Source organism: Temnothorax americanus, unplaced genomic scaffold (assembly GCF_048541705.1).
Source record: "Temnothorax americanus isolate GAGA-0224 unplaced genomic scaffold, ASM4854170v1 Scaffold7, whole genome shotgun sequence".
NCBI classification, from domain to species: domain Eukaryota; kingdom Metazoa; phylum Arthropoda; class Insecta; order Hymenoptera; family Formicidae; genus Temnothorax; species Temnothorax americanus.
Window position 1 is genome coordinate 1,637,544 of NW_027509792.1, and position 23,893 is coordinate 1,661,436.

Consider the following 23,893-nt stretch of genomic DNA (forward strand, 5'->3'; position numbering starts at 1 on the left):
ATATGGATATACCAATTGCACTTTGAGTACGCTGTTCCTCTGTTTAGGAGTTGCAGTTTTCGTCTCAGCGCACTATTACTGCTTTACTGCTCGGCTTAATTTTCAGCGTAGACAGTTTCGAAGTGTATCTTTGCGCGGTTTCTGTGCGTAATCCAGCAAACTCAGCTTCTCGAAAAGCAAATACTGGCCTTAGGCATCAGTAAAAGATTAATCCTTTGGACTTTGACAACGAAAGCGTGTACGGTGCTAATCAAAGTAAATATGAATCGCAGTATGTGGATACGTTGTACGATCGATAATATTAACGTACTTTAATTACGTTAATTAGCTAATTTTATTTGTATTATGTATCAACTAAATATTTCTCAAAGCAAAATTTGATATATCTTACTTTCTACATATATGTATACTATGTATACATACTTAAAAAGTTTGTATGTAAATATATTAATTGGACGTATTAATCAATCTATAAAATTTATAATTCTGTAAATCTCGATAACAAGAACACGCTAGTATGCATCACGATTGTCTCTGCAGACCTGTATAAATAAATAAATCGCAGTAGTTAACTATGACACATTAGCGTATCCTATAGGAAACAACACGAGTTGATCGACATGGGACATAGCGTGACATTCATACGAGCAAGCAGACGAACAGACGGGCGAAGGAAACGATAGATTGCATAGCTCGTTGATCGTGCATAATTGGGATTCCCGATAAATGTCACTCACACATAAATCTTGAACTTGTTTAACGCCGATATTATAGATTATAGAACACCCTTGCAAGCGTAAAATAACATGAGTTAAGTAATGCACTGTGGCAAATTTAAAAAAAATGCTATTAAATATATTGATTAGCTAAAAAAATATATATATATATTTTTGTATTTATATTCATACTATATGTAATTAAATTCCAATTGTAATTGGGGGGAGGGGACGCAGAAAAAAAGAAAACTAATAAAATAATTTATAGTATATATATACGCTTCTATTCTACGAATTAGCTCTATTTAATTGCGAGTTTATGAATCATTACTACAGCTGTTGTTATCCCGCGTTGTCGGAATATTATATGCATTCGGATGCTATTCGCATTTGGAGCGTAAACCGGTTACTTCAATAAGCATCGTATGACGACGATGGAAAAATGCCAATACTCCTATGAATTATTCACTCTATACGCAAATACTGCGCGCGTTCTCTATAATACTCACGATCGTTACCGTGTGACAGTTTCGCGGTTGTGCGCGCATTAAATTAATTCACGGTTATAGCTTTGCCGTCATTTGTGTCATAGCTAGTGCCGATGAGATTTGCGGGCAATTGAATATCCCCTCATATAAACGTCGAAAACAATCCGCGACACAAAACGATATTATCTTATATGTATGTCTGTTTTTCGAAATTTTTTTTTTGGCTGACGTTGCTCATAGTGTAATACGTTTGTTTTGTTTTGCCCCGGCTCTGGGTCGCGTTATGCAAAAATCTCACGAGAAATGAGATCTTTCTTGAGGCGACTTCGTGTGGACGGAACGAGCAGACTCGTTCCGTCTCTCGGTTTCGAAGAATGGCGTGACGCAAATGTTCATCATTGCAACCGCACGGAGGGGAAAAAATGTGGGCGAAATCCTCCTTCTTTTGGCCCTGGCAGCGGGGACCGTTTGCATTAATTTGAATGGGAATTGCGGCGATGTCTCTCGCCTTGCCTCCCCCCCTTTTCAGAACCTCCCCCTCTTCCTACCTTTCCTTTTTCTGGAACAACTCACCACTTTTCGCTGTTTGTTATCCCAAGAAACCCTTCTTATTTCCCGCAGCTTCCACCACTTATTTCCGGCTCGTGCCGTCGTAGATGACGATTTCACCTTGTCCTTTCGCAAATTACGACTAAACGTCGGCCACCAATTTGCTGCAACGGAAAGCAGCCGCGCTTATTACGGAAGACGCTCCAGAATTAGTAATTTCCGGCGTGGAATATTTTTAATCCTTTCACGAAATGCAATTTCCCGATTACGTCGTGATGTCAAAGCCGATTTTATTTTAACGCACTTTCAGTAGACTTCCGTATCTACTTGTTTTTATGATTACTCGTAGTCCAATATCAAATTGTTTTAGCATAGAAATATGTACACACGGCACTTCTGTACTATTCAATATAAGTATTATTGCTAGATGAAATTGGAGTTAGATGCGACATTTGTGAATGCACAAACGCTACCATTAATCTTTCGGCCGTTAGAAGTCCGGGGTCGCGTGGGCTCACTTCTGTCATCAATCAAGCGACGAACCGTACTAAAACTAGCAACGCCAATTCTCGATGGCCTTGACAAATCTGCTTTTACGATTTCTACCATCCACTTGTCCACTCGTCTCAGCTAACGAATCGCTCGTCCCGTAAAACTGCATAAAACCATGGAGGTCTCCGCCAGACCGGTCGCGAGAACGATCAATCACGACACGAAGCGCTCTCACGCCCAATACAGGCGCGAAACCCGGAGAAATTCACCGAGAAACGAGACACGAGGAATCTGGAACGGAGCGCCGCCGGTTACGGAGTTCATCCGTATTCAAAAGCGCATAATTTTTCGCACCGTTCATGCCGGCAGAATGAGCCGGACCATTAATTAAAGGTCTCGCTCGACGAGACGAGGCGAAGCGAAGAGAGGTGAAGCGAGGCCAGGCAAGGCTATGCTGGACCGGCATAAGAGACAGAGAGAGAGAGAGAGAGAGAGAGAGAGAGAGAGAGAGAGAGAGAGGGAGAGAAGGAGAAAGAGGAAGGAGGGGTGTCACTAAGGGCAGCAGATCGCGCGGGGTGTGCGCAAGCTGGAAGGGTTATGAGAACGGGTAATGGGAGCGAGTCGTCAGTGCCAGCAGCATATTCCGCTAAATCAAAAGCAGCCCCAGTACTATTCCTCATACGCGAAGGAGGGAAGAGCCGGGTGCGGCACTTTGGCGGTACGGCCCGTGCAGATCGGTGGGGACGAGGACCGTGGTGGACCAGCTGCACGGGCGCGCGCAAGATGGAAGAAGGGGGAGAGTCCAGCGGCGATGATTTAACGGCCGGGATAGCCTACGTGGACAGGTGACCCGCAAGTTCCACGCAGACTGTCCTGCGTCCGTCAACTACCCTTGATTTAGGACAGACGGGAGACAGAGCACTCGGCTTCACCGAGTGCCGAGCAGCTTGGTCAGGTATGACCGGATCGCAGAGCGGCACGACAGCATCCATCGCGCATATCTTTTGCCTTGATGCGCGGTATCAGCCGGTGACAACTGCTGAATCAGCTCGACGAGTTGATGAAACACCAAATCATTTTGCGCGAGTACCGTTGCCCCGGAATAAATTCTCGTCGGTGTGCTCCGGGGATATCTACTATGCGCACGATTGTGGGTCAATGCGAATCGATAAAGGTTTACTCGACGAACTTATCTCATTACCTCTATTCAGTAGAACACAATATTCCAGTGATAGCTGCACGGAAAGAACGGTTTTGCTGAAGTATCTAAAAATGTAGCTAGATACAGATCTGAAAATAATTTTGTCGCATCATCAAAATAATTATGTAGAACACTCAAACTAATTGCTAAAATATCAAAATTTTTTACAGCATTATCATCATACTTCAGCGACCTACTATAATTATAATATTTTAATGGTGCAACAAAATTATTTTCAGATCTGTATCTATATAGTTAGATATTTCAGCAAAAGCGTTCTTTCCATGTGAGCAAATTATCTTTATATATATCAAATAATAATCTCTTTCCATAACTCCATATATCAGCGAAAATGTAAAATTAGTTAATTAATGAATCTAAAGCGATTTACTTTAAATGCTAGTGACGTGTACGTTCTAGAGAAATCGATAGATTAATTATTGAAGGATACGTGCCGCAGCTACTTGTTTTCTCAAATTTGATTAAATTCCACTCGTTCGGACTATCTTTGAGAGAAATCGATTCTCACGAAGAGGAGCATCGAGTTTGCATAAAATATTCTTCCCGAGAGAAAAAGACGAAGCGGGCGAGATGTCGGTTCCTCCTTCGAGCTGATTCGAGCGGAAAGCCGTGATTCACGGCCGAGCAATCTAATATGTGTCGGAAAGCTTCTGATATCTGTCTCGTTCATAGAGAACGTTCGTACATGTATATAGGTAGGTGTATTAGGCGACGTTAGCATCTTTCCGACTAAATGGAAAAATGGAGATTGCAATTGCGATCCGCTTAAAGCGATGGAGGATTTAAAAGGATGTAAAAGCTGGAGAACATGTTAAAACAAAATATATGCACTATGTATTTTCAATTTAAAAATACAAACGCATGCTTTATAACGCAACAATTACTCATTATCAAAGTTGATGTATTTTATTGCTTATTGTTTTGTAGAGATCATGTTATAATCTAATAATGTACTCTATTTTAATGTCGCTCTTTTCGATGTTCTTTTTCATCAATCTCTCTAATCCTGACAAACGAGACTAAAACGCTAAGGTTATCGAGAAACATCAGCGCGATCGATTTTTCCGGTTTGAAAGCCGCAAACAAGATCCATCCGTAAAATTAAAGAGGACCGTGAGTAGCAGATCGGGCGTTACAATAATTATTACCGGATATACTGAATTGCCGCAAAAAATCTGCAAGGTAACAGAGAGTTAATTACTGTCTCGTCTCGAAGGCTCCGGTTATAAAAAAGTAAATGAAGGTAAGCGGAGCGAAATGATGCGGCGCGACCATGGGAGAGACCCAATAGTTTTACTATAACAATGGGTATCACAGACGCTAACTATGTAAATATGAATTCTGATCGCTTGATGAAGGCAGATAAATCGAACACGCGAAAGAGCGAAAGATAGGTATAAAATGCAAGAAAGAGAGGGAGAGAGAGAGAGAGGGGAGGGCACGCGAGAAAGATGGGGCGCATCGTGACAGGCATTAATGAGCGTTCTAATTAAAACACAAGCTAATGAAAATATATTAGAATGCGACGGTGCCTGTTTTGCACGCACGTGGTCGCAACGGGGGCTTGTTCCGTTTCGCGGACACAAACACTTTCCTCTAGCCGTGGATTATTGTGCGAGCACGTAGGTCGATCAATATGCAGGCACGTTGGAAAAATCTGTCAGCGGACAGGGTGGGCGGTGTAAAAATTGCGTCCAAGTTTTTCACGGCTCCCATACCGGTTAACCTTGCGCAGTATAGCTGTGCGTAGCGGCTACAATGGATAAATAATTTATTGATCGTTCGGTATAACGTTGTATATTGCAAAAGAACGATTTCGGTTGTCAATAAATAAACGTCCGGTACATTCTTTTTTATTTGTCAGCGGATAGATCATGAATGTCCGTTTTGCATTATTCATAATCCGTCATCGATCTTCCGGTCCAGCGACGCGATGTGACGTTAACCGTTTTAAAATGTCCGTTAAAATTTTAAAGAAAGAATATCGACGCCTCGGGTTATTATCAAAAAGGTAATGAGATGAATATTTTATACCCGTTGTACGTCTACACTTTCCAACATGATTTCGTTGAATATTTATACAAGTTTAATATGTGAATTACATACAATAATATTAATTTATCGAGTTCACGCAAAACTTGCCGCGTGAAATGTCTTGAATTCAAAATATATGTTGCGTGAATTCAAAATATGTTATACATAATATTCGAAGATTTCACTGATTAGCTGTATATTGTCGTATGATGATGAATTGCTTGGTTCGCTTTGACTTCGTACAATCGTGGACTATGATGCTCATCATGTTGCATAAACTACAATCTGATATGCACGTGACCGCGAAATCCAGATAATTAGAACACGATGTAACCAGGTCGTGTCCACGGAGTGGTAAAGTGCGTTCAGGACGTGATGATCGTTTTAATGGTCCTCAAAGTAGCGTTACAGCATTACTGACGCAAATGTATGCTTGTTAGTGATTGTAATAGGACTCGCTAAATACATGCATTGAATTACATGAGCACAAGGATATGATAAGATGACAGAGAATAGTATTGATGAGAAAAAGTTATAAGATTAGATATTACTAATTTTATCAATTTTATTATTTATTTTTAATAACTGACCGATCATCATTTTGCCCTCAAATGCTTTATATTTTCAGTTTAAGTATAAATCTACAATAACATTTTTATGAAAATGAATAAAATAAGAAATTTTTTCCCGTATAAACGTATAAATGTATTCTTTTTTCTTGATTATCAAATTCTTTTAATAAAGCATCAAATAAACGAGCATAAGAAATTCGTTTAATTTATCTCTTTGGCAATGTTCTCAAGTTTAGTAGAAATCGATGATAAACCTATACGAACTATTGAATTCTGGACGCTCTTATTTGGAACGCGGTCTCGAAATTGCGGAGAGGATGTTTCAACACTCGGAACAAACAGGCTCCCGCGTCACATCGACTGTTTATCCTGCTCCGACAGGTATCTTTTCGTAATGAAGTCACGGAGAAAGCCAGTCGCAGTCCGTTTCACGGCTCGTACGGCGAAGCGGATAGTTGGATGCCCCGCTGCTTGGCGACGACTCCGCCACTTCGGATGCACGGTGAACGACTCATAAACAATACAAAGCAACCGCGCCAAACAAATATAGCCTTCGGTTTTACGGGCGGCACCCGCTTGCTTGTCGCTTTATTGCCACACGGAAAGTTGCTTTATCGCGCGAACACACCGCCGTACTCTCTCTCTCTCTCCCCTCTCTCTCTCTCTCTCTCGTCGACTCGTCGGTCGGGATGCTGCGAGCGAGCAGTGAGATGATCGGCAGCAGAAGGAAGGCAGATAAAGATCAGACACCTGCAATATACTTGGCTCGACGTGGTCGGACAACTTTGTCGTCGGTGCTTATCGCGACGTTCTCTCGCCTTCCCTTCCGCTTTGTCGGTTTGGTCCTTCTTCGCGAGGCGTTTAACACGATCTTCCTCGTTCTCGTGATGCCACGATGCAATCTCGCATAATGGTAGCCATACGTTCAGCATGGTGTCGTCCCCGGATTAAGAAGTACCGGCGATAGATTTCGATCGCCGGTCAAGTCAGAGTATTAACCGCCTCCTCGTCGATGTCGTACTTGGACTGACTAATGCACGAGCTTCTTAATATCGGATACGTCAAGGATTATAAAGTGATAGGATATATGGCTAAGAAGCGCGAAGGAGATTATGTACATTGTATATGTCATGAAGTCGCTTGTCCTGCACCGTTCAATTCGTTCTGAGCATTTTACGACCGTATATGTTCACCGTGCAGATTGTTACATATTTGATAGCGATAAGTTTGACTGATTTTTCTTAATCTGTCTTTTCACGGGAGAGGGGAGGGGGGAGGGTATTCGCCAATCCAAAGATGTCATAGAAAGGAATTTAGTGAACCGGGGAGAACTATACGTGGAAAGAGACGCGGAGTAGATAAAGAAGAGTCTTGTCTATCGGAGTAATCCCAATTACAGAAGACTTCCACTCGGTCGAGTTACAGAGATCACAGGTGGGGCCGAAGTTTCGGCTCCTTTGAAAGGATCACCGGTACTGCTTCATTCCGGACAGGACGTTTCCCTCCTTTGTAGATACTTTCTTCTCGGATGTGCGCGTTTGCCAACATCCAAAGGAATAAAACCTAAGCTACGCGTTGTGAGCCGAGACAAAGACACTTCCCGAAAGGGAACATTTAATTAGTTGGATGTCTGTTAGATTCTACAGTTTTCGTCGTTTCTAATGTCTGTTTATATATACAGTTCTCTCTCATTTCGACATATGTCTTTATAATAAATTTTAAACTTACTTGTCTATTTAAAGCGATGTTTTAATGGCGTAGTAAATATAAATCTCTATTATGCAGCACATTTTACTTATCGATTAGACGGCTACAAATAATTATATTGCATCCATCTCATGAATCTCTTAAATAACTATTGCAAATCAAATTCCAACGACTTTATTTGATGATTGCGTTTTCGAATAATTTTAAGGCTCATAATTAACTTCCTAGTGTGGGACATCATGCACGTAGGTGCACTGTACGTGCCACTGTAACGCCACAGTTGTCTCGGGGCAACAACAAGAAGTGCTCGTAAAAGGGAAACGCGAACGTGTCGGACATGAGGGTAAAAAGCTCGCAATGACGCCATCCACAACCCTCTTTATAGCATTATATTCTGCAAACCTTTATATGCATTCTGCTAGCAGCACCCTTAAATTGCTTTCCCACTTTGACTTTCCGTTTCTCTTTAGCTTTATTGTTTTATCTATTCCGCGTACGTTGTTGCAGCATTATACGTTTTTCTTCTCACTTGTACTCACGATACCTTCGAATTGTCATTCGACATTGTAAAATCTAAGTGATGGTTCTCAAAACTGTAGAGATGTACGATCGCTACCATGCTTGCGTCAATGTTGCATTGCATGTTGGTTTTATTTTCTGACCGAGTTTCGAACATGACATTCTGTTGCGATCGACATGTAATCGTAAAAGGGTGTTGAAGTTTCTGATACTGTAATCCGAAACTTTGAAGTAAAATTCTACTTCTGCAATACCATCTCTCACCGAACCTTTATATCTTCTGTAAATATGACGTCTAAATCGAGCAATTCTTTGAACCAAAATTTCCATAGTTCAATAATTAAAGCTAAAAATTAATAATTTGTTTCTCTAAATTTCTTTTATAACATTCTAATAATTTGATTTTTTTTTATATACAATATTTATCTCTTTCATTTCAAAAAGATCCAAATAATACAATAATTCAAGCGATATATACGTATATGTAGTGCTTAAATTTTACATAAATAATTTGGAGTAATGCGTTAGCTGCTTCCCGATCGAATACCAAGTTCCGTTGTCGACAGATTGTATCACCGAATTCGATAACAGTCGGTCGTAATCACGAGACTATCTTTCAAAGCTTTCTAACGGTAGTGCGGTCCGTCGGTAGTACGCCATGTGCAACTGCGTCCTGCCCTGAAAGGGACGGCATTCAGCGTGCATTTAAATGGATGAGAGGAGCGCCGGCGATCGGTAAGGGGGGAGAAGGACGAGGGCGGAGAACTCTTGCGTCGTGCCGGATAGAGGCACTGCGCGTCCAAACTTGGTTGAATAAGCTAATGCAATCAAACGGCCGAAAGCGCTACTTACAACTTTGCTAGCTCGCGCTTTGCAGAGGCAAAAGGGGTGCGGCGCGGACAGGGTAATACGGCGAAGGAAAGGGGGAGAGGAGAGAAAAGGGATAAGAGGAACGAGCTTCGGCTAGGTTGGTTGCCACGGCGTCGACGAAGGCAGCAACGGAAGCTGAGGTTACGTCGAGTGCGCATATGCGATTTTACCATCCGGACATATGCTGCCGATGTATACCGGCCCACCCTTCTTTAGCAATGGCTGTGTAACTTTTGATTTAACGAGTTAAAGAGACTCCGTATATGACCAGAATCTTTTTCCGATGGCAGAGTTCGCTTACACGCAGTTTTCACAAACGAGAGCTGTTTCGTGAGAACGATTTGGGAGCATGGCATATGCATATATATATATGCCGTATAAGTTGTATTGCTATGTCGCCTGGTACATTTGTAAATCTTCTGATATGATTTTTATACAATCTATTTCTAACGATTTCTAACAATTGGCCAACCCGATTAAATGTCGCAAATGTTACGACACAAAATTAAGTAATTGTGTTGTAACTTTTAAAAAAATTAATCCCTTATAATTACAAGAGAGTACACACGTCGTCACCGTCAATTTAACGCAAAATTGCGTCGGTAAAATTCATTCAATTTTCATATTTACCAGCTGTAAATGATTGATGTAATACATTCACTTAATAATCTGTTCTCCCTGATTTATCTCCTGACAAAATAATGATATACTGTATATTTCTATTAGATTCCATTAACTAATCGGTAATCTCATTCGGCTCAAAATTATGTTGCCACGCACTTTCGAGATGCCATGTAGGAATTGGTATCGAATTTGCCACATATGCACGGTTGACACGATATATCGACGATGATTCATTGCCCTGGCACGTCGATACTAATTATTTGCAGATAAAACTCATTACTCAAGCGTGATTAATGACTGATCGGCGCGATCTCTGGAATTTTACCTTCTCACTCTACATAGCATAAAACCGGTTGCGTTATCGAGGAAAAGCGCATCCGTTATCATCAATATAAAACAAAAATATTTGTCATATAAAAAAAAACGTCGGTGACATTGAGGCATGAGATTTTATTTCATTTTAATGCAATAAATTTATCTAATCAAATAATATCATCGTCATTTCCGCCAAAATATTCAACGCATGAATTCCGAAAGAATTCAGAAGCTTTTAATTCAAAATCTGAAAGAATTATTCTGCCTTAATCAAAATTTTTATTGTAGCAAGTTAAACTCAATCTTTTGAAAATTCGGAAACATATTAAGTTTTTATACTAAATTGTAAAAATGGATATTTCCTTACTTTTAAAATCTCTTGAAAATTTAGTATATGTAATTTAGTATATATTCTAATTTGTGAATGTTGATTAAATTAAATTTATTATAAATTATCAAAGACGTTTAACACTTTAGATCAAAGCCAGTGGTTTTATTTTATCGCATACTTTCATCGAGTTGTTGAGCAAAAATAAACCAAGATTGAGAAAATACATAGATTTAGTGCTTTGACGCGGTATATTGCTGTTAAACAATCACCTGGCTTAGCAAGGGGCGTATGCGGGACCCGGTTATACGGAAGAGTAATACGTTGCGTCCCGTAATCCTGGAACAAACTGAGGCAATAATTTTAAATCAAACGCGGGAGCTCGGGGAATAATTTATCGTGCGTGCCGTTGCGGTGTACGCTAATCACAGCCTCCACCGGAAGCCAGATGTTTTTAAATGTCCTGTACAAATTTCATTAACACTTTCCATCCCGTCCGATTCGTAAAACTGTAAGTCTCAGAGCGATAAATCACACTCCGCGTTAACGAGCACGAATTGTGTACGTTTATGTGTGCCTGCATGTGTAGAAAACCATGCAGATGCGGATAAAATTTTCTTGAAATTTTGCAACAATGCATCGCACCAACGATATTTTTCAAACCGTTATTTACCGTAATAATTATCTCGAAATTTAACTAACCGTAAATGTATTTCCTATTTTTGTGCTACAAATGTATGTTAATATTTATGCAGAATTTTGGTAAATATATATTTTTAATGTTATGTGAGCCTGGAATCTCTATTTCCGTCAGTCACGAGTTTATGTGAAAATTGATACGCATTCCACAGCGTTCCTTCCCGAAGAACGAAATAATTGTGAGACGTGAGAATGTCTCAAGTGCGGCACTTCTCCACCTTATTGAATTAAAAGTAGATATAGAATCGTGGCTGGTAAGCTGGATATGTCTTTAAACTTTATAAGGTTCTTCTTATCTCTATAATCGCAATAAGATAATGCCATTGATATTAATATCCGAGAAATATTTTTAATCTCGACGTCTCGAAACTCATTCTGTATGAAAACTTTTACTTTCATTTCAATTGTCTCCTATCGCAAGTAATTATTATGTAAAATATAATGATTGAAAGCAGATAGAAAAGGTATGACAACAATGCGTAATTGCAGGTTCTTTTTCTCGTAGTTTTGATTGGCCAATGATAAACGACAATCTTCTCGTGTCCCGACGAGCGTTTCAAAAGAACGCTCCCCTGAAAGCCGAAAGAGGAAGTTCTCATAATGCCCGGCGATAAATATTTGTCTTGAACTTATGCCAAAAGTGCGTGGCACTGTTGTCGCGCTTTCCGCCTTCCCCGCGTAATACGGAGTCACCGCGTTAAGAAAACGCCACCTTCGGATCGCCGTGAAAAGGGTAGCGCGGAAAAGGGGTGTGTTTCCACGAGGTCTCGGCGACACAGTAATTGTTTTCGCAGCTAATTGTTTAAAAGCTTGGCAAACCCACGAGGAATTACGCGGAGGCAAGAGCGGAGACAATCCCCGAGTCAATATTGAATTATGAATTTATTAGCTTCCACTCTACGTCCTTTCCGATGGCGCGTGAGAGAGGTCGGAGGTCTTCGTGTGTAGGTGCGAACGAAAGTGTCAGTGAAGGAAAAAGAGGAAGAAGGAAGACTTCCTGCTTCCACCTCCCTTAGGGATCTACGTGTGCTGGCAGCAATTTTATTGAGTTCTCGCTGTGACGATCTCGTTGATTGACTAATCGTGCCTTTTGCTTTACCGTGTTTAAATTTCTGTCTTCATAATCTTCTTCATCTATTTTATTAGTACGCGCGTGCTTTATTTTATTCGATTTTTTCATTGTTATATTCGTGAATTTAATCTCCCGTTAAATATTTCTGCTTTATTTGCCGTTTGGCAAAATGAATTTTATGCAATTATTATAAGACGAGAAAAACAGTCGATAGCAAAAGACAGACAAATAAAAATGTTATTTTTTAGATAAATAATTACGGAAATACACTTAATGGTTAGAAGGACAACTTGCGATTAATTATAAATATATTTTTTGGCATTTATATTTGTGTAGCCAGAATAACTCATTATCAAGTGAATGAATTTCTAATGAACAATAGAATGCGAAAATTCTTTTTAGTTCGAAAAAGAGCAAAAGGTGAGGCAGTATGAACTAGGATGAGAATGGACGAGCGGCGTGGGAAAATTTCCATTTTTATTTGCATTCGGACGATTTGCGATTCGATTTAAGCCCCCCAAATGTACTAGTGGCTCGATAGGGTGGGCGCACATCGTGATTCACATTTATTTCTCAGGTGAATCAAATTACAGATAGAGGAACTCATCATTTAGATCACACTATATATAAAAGTGCATCTGAAACACACGAAAGACGAACAGCTTCAATATTAAGTTTCTTCAATTTGCTTTAATTTAATTATCATTATACTTTTGTACTTTTTGTCTCGCTAATAAAACTTAATTTCTTATTATATATATATATATATATATATATATATTTGCATTTATATACTATTAAAACAATATGTATAAAAATTTCGAGATTGAACTATCCTCCAAGTAAGATGACGTTTCTACATAAGAAAATAAACTTGTTTCGAAGAGTAATAACGTCATATCAGCGAATGCAAACAACGAGACGCAAGTAACATTGTGCAACATGCAGCGCTTGGAAAAACGAAGTTATTTCTATATGTATATATTGTATATATATACCGGAGGAAAAGATAGAAAGAGAGGAGTAGTCAGGATCAAGTAAACGATGGAACAACTCGAATGACAGGGCATGATAAATAATACCTCGGAGGTTCACGTACTATTATGCAAATTTCATTAGAGTTTTTGTGTCACGACAGTCCCTTGCGTGGCGACTATGGAAACCCTATGGGACCCATTATTAACTTTCAGATTTTTTTATCCCAGCGGTCACTCCACGTGTTATAAAGATATTCTTGGTTAAATAAGATTTGAGAAATTGATTATACATTTTAATAGTAAACGATTATTGCTTCTGTTGATTGATAAAAATGCTTTAAATATAGTAATATAAGTAGTATGAATTGAGTTAATGAACAACATATATCAATGTTGAAATATTAAAATCGTGTCGGTAGATAAAACATGCATGACATTAATTAAATTTAGTCACAGGAGATTCAATTACATTTATGTTACTTCATGAAATATTGCAATGCAAAACTTATAATTCATCGTGAATGTTCGTTCGCAGATACGATAAAAGATTCATAACTTAAGGAATATTCAACTTTATTGCTATATCATCAATAAATAAATTTTCAATTATCGATATACATGCTAACAATCGGCTACCACGAGCAGCATTTGCCTAAATTTAAATTCGTGTCGGTCAATTGATGCATGAACAAATATAAACGCCAGCTCCTCAATCTGATTCTTATATGCCTGCAAATTTTATGACGAAATTGTAGCGGATGTTTAAGTGCACGCCCGGGGCGCATGATATCCTAGAGCTGGGCACTGAAAATGAGAGTCTGTCGCCATCGAGATTAGGTATATGACGGGAGGAAAATCTAGGTACGGGATTTCCTTCTCTCGTTTTCCCCGCGGGGCTTGGCATAACAGTAAACTGACTTGAATCTTTGTCCGCTATCCCGCGGGATAAGATTCCGTGGTAAAGGCGGGACAGCCTTCTGTTGACCTCGCAAATACCGATACTCCACCGAGAGCGTCGACGCTACGGCTTACGTTCGTGCCGACGCGACGTATCGAGTGCACGCAGCGACGTACTCGTAAAAAATGATACTGTCATGCATAGACGAGATAAATCTCTTCGCGTATATTTTACGATCGTTACTCTTACGTTCGACTGAATATCCGAGGATATAAAAATAGTTAATGACTTGATGTATCGCTTCTACTGATCTGATTACTGTCTTATTTTCAATTCACCCATTTCCAATAGTACGTTTTGGGGATAGGTCGTGCGTGAGAGGATTAGTTGATTAATCTATTCAAATTTGTCTCTTAATACTGTTTTTAATCACGAAATTTTATAAGTTTCTACAGTTCACGTGGATAGCGAGTCGCAGTGTCGAATAATCGTCTCTCTGTCCCCGGCATCTCGCGATAGTTTTCTCCTCTCAGGATTTTGTGTCCTTCAAGAAGTCGCTCGTCACGTCTCGGTTTAACATTAATGTTTATTGTTTGTGTCTTGACTTTGTCGTTCCCGCTTACCGTTACATAAATTTATGTTTTCCAATCTAACGTTTTTCCCTATTTTTCGACCTCGTTATTTCTTACTTTAGATTCAAGATCTTTCGGCGGTTAAATGTGTGACGATATAATCGCTACAACGTAAAACGAGCAGTATATATCAAAACGATACAATATAATTACAAAGTATTTTAACATTTGTATAAGATATTCATTGTGATTTTATCATTGCGTCAGATGTAGATTTAGCTTCAAACAATTGTTAACTTAAACATCGGTTATTTTGTACCATATTTAAGCTGAATTTTTTAAATTAAATTTTAGAAATATATTTTAATTTTATTGTGAATGAATTTCGATGATAAGATATTTATGAATTATCCGTAAATAATTGTAATCTTATGAAGACAATCACGTCGTTGTTGTTACTAATGAGATTGTTTTGTTGTATGTGTAGTCTATCTAGATTATAGGTATTTTGTTTATTAAAATAGTAGAAATATTGGATAAACGTCAAATTAGCGGGTATTTCAGATTAATTTACCGCATTTGCGGCGCAAGAATTATTCATAAAATTGACAGATATTGTATTCATAATGCTAATAGTGGCAACCGCGCATAAATATTTCCATTTTATATTACGTATTTTACTTCGCGTTATATTGAGTTGCATGGTAATTTTGAATAAATACCAAGCCAGCGATTCCTCGAGCGCTTCGTGAATAATCGATCGCGGTCTCTGCACTATCGCGTTACGAAAATACTCTTATATACAGAAGCAGAAATGGAGTCGCGTTGGTAGCATTTAAATATCACCCACACGTACGCAATATTTCAAGGCGGAGCTGTTACGATTTTCCACCGTTGCGAAAAGTTAGGTATATAATCGTCTCGAAAGAAAAGCGAAGGCACTCGATCCACTAAATTTTTAGAAAAGAAGAAAAATACTCAATCGAAGATAAGTTTTACTACTATATCTTAGTTGAATAATATATTTGTAGGATAAAATATTGTTAATGATAGATACAAATCTGTGAGCTAAGTTGTGATAAGAAAATTTTGAAAATTTTAATTTAAAAGATTCGAAAATTCCGTCTGCATTTTACGAAGAATATGCGGGCGACGCCCATGGTAGGATGTCCCCCGCGAGGAATAAGGTCCATGGCTATACAACCACGGTGGCGTATGAATAAATTCATGGCGGAGAGAAGTCGGGCTGTAGTGGTAAACGCGAGGAGGGTGGAGAGAGAACGGTGGGCTAATCCAAAACAATGGAATGCGGCGGGTGGGCTAAGCGAATTAATCTTTCACGTTGCCGGATGCACAATGGGCAAACGAAGTTACATGATAATTACGCGTGGGATTCGTTATTGTGTATAATTTCGACCGGTCGACGTTTCTGGAGCGCGCCGCCTCCGCGCAAACCCGCGCGCGCATTTCCCCGAGAGAAACGTCTGGCTCTTAACGCGCGGCGCGCGTTACACCTTTGTGGCGCGACGTTCTTTTTGTACCGACGAGTTTCGCCTCCTTCTCTTTTTTTCCTTTCTCTGCCACGGAAACGCGCTGAAGGTGTGTAGCGAATGTGTGCTGAAAAACGGCACGGTAGGAAGAAACGTCGGAATAGTTACAGTTCCTCTTGGCGCGAGATGTGTTCGCGATCGTCATCTCGTGATACTTCGCGGTATTGCAGCCTCAATTTATATGGCATCGAGCGGATACTCGAAACGCTCGAAGCGAACCCCAGGGTTACCCTAATTGCGCGCATTGAATCCATTCGCGGTGTAGCCATGGTGAATATCTTTTCCCCCTTGTATTATACCCGAGGTCCGCCCTAGAAGCCCGTTTTGACACTTGTGCGACTTCCAGCCTGTCGAAACGTTATGGGGTTTGCTGATGGAAATGTCTGCAAAATTAGTAAATTAATTTACTCGATATCTTAGCATGTTTTTTTATCAAAATCTTGAATAAATGCGTTATATAAATATTTTTACCTGTGTGTGTGTTGTGTGTGTGTGTGCTTAAATTCTTATTACATTATCGCGCCTGTAACATTTCCATTACGCACGTACAAATACCTATATATTGGTTTCCATTTAAAAATAAAATATAGAAAAGATAATATAGAGAAAGAGAGAACCCTTGCGCGCGAAGAAATGGATATTAGCCCGAAGTTTTGATGTCTCGGCTGTCAGTCCTACTTGCGACGATAGAAACGAAACAGCCAGTAAAGTTCGATATCCTAAAGATATCTTTACACGGAGTCCAACCCTCGTGACGAACACGCGAGAGATCAACGAATCGATGTACTTTAAATGACACGATTCCCTTCTGCGATAAGAGCGGTTTGCTTTCAGCTAGGGAAATAACGGGACGAGCTCGTGCCGAGTGGCTGCGAGAGGCATTCAGACAGAGAGCGATAAGATGGCCTTGTGTCCCCAAAACGGAAATTGGACCTGAGCTACCGTCGACAACGCATCAGTCGCCAACGGTTGCCGGAGAACGTGGACATGCTGCCCGTGTCAAAGTTCCGAGCATTGCCATGCGCGACGCAATCACTTTTTGTATCTTCGAAGAGCAGACCCCCGCGGTGTCTATTCAACAAATGCATAAATGTGTATTCGTGTATATCGGCAACGAGCCAAGTCGCCAATCTTGTATTCGAACGTCAATCCGACATTGTCATACGATATTTCTCTGGTTTTGAATTTAAATGTCAGTTACGTTTAACGAAATTAGACGAAACATGTTTCCTGTTGAATCTTCCCCTTCTTCTTCCTCTTTCAAAACATGAATCTGAATGCTGCATTTAATGATTTATATCTTTGATATTTAAAGCGAAACTGTCTTCCGAATATCGCGATGCGTGACGAGATTAAACTGTGAACTCATTTTGCGCATATAACGTGTCAGTGTATCAGCGGCATGGATCTGGAATGCACCGGTGATCACATTACAAACGTATAGCGTAAATTACACGTATGCGATAACACTATTCTTGGCATAAATCCATTAGCATATGTTTTACTGGATTCGCTGACCTGGCCATAATCTTATATGCAACCGGAAACATCAATTTATCAACGGTGTGACAATGTGAGTCCGAGCAAGAAATGTTGAGCGCAATTTTCCACGCAGAAGCTAGCGGGGTTGGCTTTGACCGATAATATGAATGCTTGGCGAATAAATAATGTTATATATGCGTCACGAACGTTTCAGCCTTTTGCGCTTTGGTGAAATTGTATACGATGTCACGGCGTCATCTGCTTCTACAACAGTAATTACATTTTGCAATTGCATTTGAACGTGTTCGGAACCAAGCTCCATATTTATGCAGCACACCAACGAGCGGATAACATTTATTATATACGCTCCGCCTGCACTTTCGGTTTTGTGAAATTATTTCTTGTAAAATCTATTTACATGTAGAACACCGGAGATTATCGTGATTCGCACACATATATGAGAAATTATTGGATTTATATTACCGTTGTGAAATTTAAACAATTTTCTGATTGCAAACGACATTTTTACTATCCATGTCACAAAAACATTGCTTAAAAATATTCGTCGTTGGATGAAAAATGATTTATTTCATGTATAGCTACGGAGTCTCTTAGTCGGTAATGTGGCCAAGCTTCGACCGGTTATAGCACCGGCCTTGTATACCGGTGCTGTAAAAATGACGCGATTGAATTTCAAATCGCGGGTCGTCGACCCGAATTTTTCGCGAGCGTTTGATCTGATATTTAAAAAAGCCTCGCTTACGTGGATGTAGATCACTACGCTATAATCTCTTGACTTTCGAAGCGGCATGCAGAGTAGAAATGATTGATTGGCGCGGAACGGTGTAAATTCTGGGCTGGCTGGCTCCGTTGAATTTGAAATTTTCTCCGGAATTTTCATTTCACGCGACAATATCAATATCGATTGAATCACGCGGATAACGCGATGGCCTTCGAATAAACCAGATCGGAAGGGACACTACACGCAGACCGGTAACACGTGCTATGAGTCTCTTGCGATAGATAGATAAGGTAAACGGCCCAGTTACAGGCACTGTCCTAGTTTCCGGCACCGACGGTACATTTATATTTGTAATAAATAAAGTTTTCGTCAAATATTAAAAAAATTACAAGCAAATTAAAGAGCGTTTTTTACTGTTGATTATTGCATAAACACTTTTTTTTTAAATGTTTCGTACTTAAATTACCGACAGTGGATGGGGCGACTCGCGGCACTCGCGCGTTTCAGTGGCTCCCGAAGGGCATTCCTAGGTGACACACCTTAGTGGTAGCGAACGTCAAACTGCTGATTTTTAGTATTATGTAAGTATTAAAACGTCATAATGGTTATATGAACATGTTCAGCACGAATCACATTATCGATTAGATAAGTAATAGTTTATCTGTATGTTAGTTTTTCCCTTAAATTCCCGATGCCAAGAAGTGCGTCACGTAATGAAGGTTATGTTTCACTTTTTGGCACAGAGTTTGTAATATGTTGCATCATCAATTTTGCTTTATTATTCTAGAAATTGAGGTAGATTTATTTATACTTGTAACTCGAAAATTTATAATAAAAAACATTTTTTATGAAAAAAATAATTCTAAGGAATTTTTATGTTTGTTTGAAATTTATTAATTATTCAACACATTTTGACACTTTTTACGCTACAGATAAAGTTTGTTTTCTGTGTTTTATTTTCACCTATCTTATTTTTTGTATTTTAATGTAATATATAAAAAATCTGTTGTAACAGAGTTAAGCACAGATAGAGAAAAAAGTGATGGAGACTTTGGACTCTTCGAAGGTAGCTAATTTTATCTCATACATCTTATATTATATGTAGTTTTTGCATAGAGGTTGGCAAAATATAATACCTTCCAGAGAGCTAATTAGTAATTAAACATTGATTATTACAGCTAAAATTATACGCAGGACAATTTAAGTAACTGTGACGTCTCGAAGTGCCGAAAATTGAGCCCGTTGGTGCCATAAAGTGCGGCAGAGCACTTCGATAGTGCCAAAAACGCCGGCAGTAACGAGCATTATAAAAATAATTATTTATTTATTAGAACTGAATGATTTAACTAAAAATATAGGTGAATCTTACTCAGAAAGCTTTAATGCACGTGTTAAAATAGTTTGTTTGGGGTTTAACAATATATCGCGTTCGTAAATAATAGAAAATCAGGGCCGCTGCTATAAAGGTGCCTATAACTGGGCCGTTTACCTTAGTCGTACCTACTAAAACCATTGATGTTTCGCGTATGCTGAGCATGCAGCATTGCAGCTGGTACGATCTTGTAAAAATTGTAAGATGTATTTGTATGCGACAAATGGCACCGAATTTTAGTTGATAACTGTAGTTTTAGCTGACCTACTTCTGGTTAAGTGCACCTCGATAATAGATTTAATTATAAGGAATATGAACATTCGTCGCTACAAATAACGAAATTTGTATAGAACGTATAGTTGCAACTGGCGGCAACCTATCCTGATTGAACAAATATGCAAATGTATGTTTCGAAATGTTCGTGCCTTGCAGAGAAACCAGAATTCGTTGTATTTCAATTTGTGATGCATGGATCACTGCCATCGTAAATAGATATCACATTTTTCGTTGGATCGTGATACCATTGTTTTCGGGTCGGTTGGAATTTTCGAGCTTACGTTCGCGGTAAAGAGGCAAGAAACGGGTGGATGCATGGCACGAATCGCTGCGGAGAACCACCAAATGAATACGAATGACTGTATTACACATTGTGAGATATTCGCTATTTATCGTCGATTTATCGGCGGGAGTCGTGGGTACAATCGATTGAACTTCGATTTGTCCAAATAGTGCTATGTGGCCAACAATAAGAAAAGAGATTGAATTGAGAGCGAAACTTTTCTACAAACAATTTACTTTTGTTTGCTCGCGTGAAGAACTAACCACATCTATTTTCTTTTTTATTTCAGGTAAGTACAACGTTATCTTCGTGAACGCAGAGATGGCGTGTGAGATTTTTGGATCTAATTCCGTAAGTGAAATCGTAGCTCTATCTATGCGATTGTATTTTAAAAACACTTTAGCTTAACCTTAATTCTCGTAGACATGTATGATAGACCTCTTATTGATAGACAACTTTGATAATCGAAAAGATGTTGCAAAGATATTTTATTTAGATATCTTAAAAATTACTATCTGATATCTGATTAGTCGCGGAAACTGGATTTCTCGATCCCTTTTGTTTGTTTCGGCCGCATCGCTATTACTTGCGAGCAGACGCATTAATTTTACCTTGTTTCCTCCCTTTACCGCGCATTCGCGTTCTGACCAGCGCCAGTGAAATTTATACGAAAATAACGCGCCTGAATAAATTGCACACTTAATTGTAATTCTAAAGCCTTGCCCCCTCGGGCGCGACCCGTTCGTGATACATTTTTAATACCACAGGACATCAATCTCGCATTAGCTCTCCCCTCCCCTACTTGTACGTGCAAAAAAGTGGGAGTGGTTCTTGGAAGATCTAGAATTACGCGACACGTAACGACCACTGCTTTCATTTATTCCTCTTCTTACATTCCGTTCCGCTTCATTCCCTCGCTCTCGTGCCCTATAGCGCCGACTTGAAAGCAAGGAACGCGTACTTTATGGGTCTTAGATTGTGGCTGTAAGTAAAATGGGACATTTCCTTCCTGCTGGTACCTTAAACATCATTAGTGGCAATCTGACGTGGGCGCATTACAAGTTACAAGTACTACATATAAACGAATTATTCTCTCATTAATTAGCCACCGTTTTCTAAATTGTATTTAAAGCAAAGGATTTATTTGTGCGAATTGAAGTTGACGAAATAAATAGTAACTCTCTCTCTCTCTCTTCTCTCTGAAGCATTTCGTACTAAATTGCCGCTGGCGTTTTATATCGGTGACAAAACTGGTTTATAAATGTAATAATTTAGGTTTGGAGGGAGCAAGCAAATCGATATTTAACCGTGGCGGTAGTCATCTCGTTATCGCGCGAGTATTTGCAATCGACGCACCGAAACAGTTAGCCTCGCTGCAAAATGTAAAAAAAATTGCACCGATTGTCCCGATAACGTTTTCCTGGTGTGAGCTACTACTGCGGGAAGAGGATCGAATTGGTGAGAGAGTGCCGCGCACTCCGACGCACTAATTACGAACTCCGACGCTGAGGGCGTATACTAACGGTAGTGAAATCGCGCCGCGCCTCGCCGGACATTATTAAAAGTCTACGCTTTTACGACCTTGCGAGATCTTTTTCCCCCCTCTAACCCGCCCCCGACTTTAATCAACAAGTCGGGCAGATATGCGTAAATTATTGGCGAGAGATAGAGCAGACTCGGGAGGTCGTACGTTCGGAATACTCGCTCTCCGACGTCCGAGTGATATACATATCATTCGTAGACACGATTATCGTTTCGTAATATATATCTCTTTTTTAAAGTCTCAATTGAAATTTCCAGACTTTTTTTAGTCATGTGACGCAAACAGCATGGGGATCAATGTTGAAATCATGATACCTCCCTCGCAAATTTACAATAGACTCGCCGTAGTTCGCAGAGGGGGTAAGTTAGGGGCTTCTCTATCGATTAACCAGGAAGCGTAAACGCGTGCTATCGTTTCAAAGCTCGTAGATGTAGAGGCGGAAGTGTAATATAAAGGCGCGTTGAGAGGAGGATATTGCAGCATAACAGAAAGAGGCGTTATGAAGGTAGATAAATATATGTACGCGGGTTGAGATGATGCTCAAGTGAGTGTTCAAACGGGAAACGAGAGAAGAAGGACTCGCAGAGAGATGGTCTGCGGGGACTGCGGGAAGATAAAGGGCGGTCGAGAAGTAAGAATTCGATTATCTCAGCGGATGCTCGAACTTCTCTCGGATTTCCTGGTGCGGATAATGGAGCACTCTTTGAAGAAAGCTTTTGCGCGCGACCGAGATACCCGGCCGCTGGTGTTCTGTCTTTCTACCCTTTCTCTTACGCATCTACTCCTTCTTCTCGCATACACGCACCTTTTTCTTTTCTTCCACGATTTCTCATTCGTTTTATCGAATGAATCGAATTCAAAGCTACTCGCGGACGAAAAGAGGCAACGACGAAAGAAACGAAATAACTGTAGATAGACAATGATGCGAGAAAGGATTCACGCTTCGCGTAACAGGCAGGGAGAGTGAAAGAAAGAGAAGAGATAAAGACAGCACGAGGCCAAAAGCGAGGAACAATACCAGAAATTTTAGCCCAGCAGTCGAAACGAAGAGAAAATTATAGATAGAAAGAGACAGAAACGCTCAACACGACATAAAAGGGTTGAAATCTCAGGGCGGAACGTCTGGCAGCCTTGCCGTGGCTTTTGGCTTGAACGGTGAATTCAACTTTTAACGTACGGCCTGAATCACACTCCGTCGCGTCGCCAGGGATGATCGAGCACGCGCCTTTACGACCAATATGAGCGAAACAACGGCAAGCGTTACGTTTAACTCTGCCGCATAACTCGATATTGCCACATTTTGAAGCACGTGGTTGTGAACCGTAAATCATCGATGTTATTTAGATTGTTAGGTTTGTTAAGGCTACCAAAATTAGTCAACAGTCTTATCTTTTATTTCTTTCTCTTATGTATAAATTATTAATATTTATATTCACTCTCTTTAAATATAGTAATAAAATTTTTAAATGCTGCATCGGTTACGTAGGTTAATCTGGCAATTAATATCCACAAATAGATAGTTTTTTTATTCTTGGCCTTTGTTAGCGACCCTCCGTTTTGAAAAGCGAGGGGCTGTATCGGTCACGCAAATACTTTATTTATGAAAAATAATGCTCGCTACTTTTTACTCGAGTAGAAAGGTGTTACCGTAACGTGTTATCTGTTTACCCTGTACGATCGTTGAAAGGGATACCGCCGTCAAACGCATGCGAGGAGAGAAAGACATTTTTTGTCTGCGCCTATATGTCGTATATAAAACTGCGTTAAGAGTCATCCATCATCTCATACTTTTTTGCTGCCGTTCGGCAAACTAACAGAGAAAATCTTAATCCACTTCTTGTGGAGAATCTATCGTCATTAGTTGCGCTATGTTTCGCTTCCGATTATATCGTCGACTTTTTCTACCCAAATGCATTTTGAATAGTTTCATTTTCACTGTGACAAACTAATCGAAAATTTCTAACTAATCGCTAATTAGGTTTAGAGCAAAT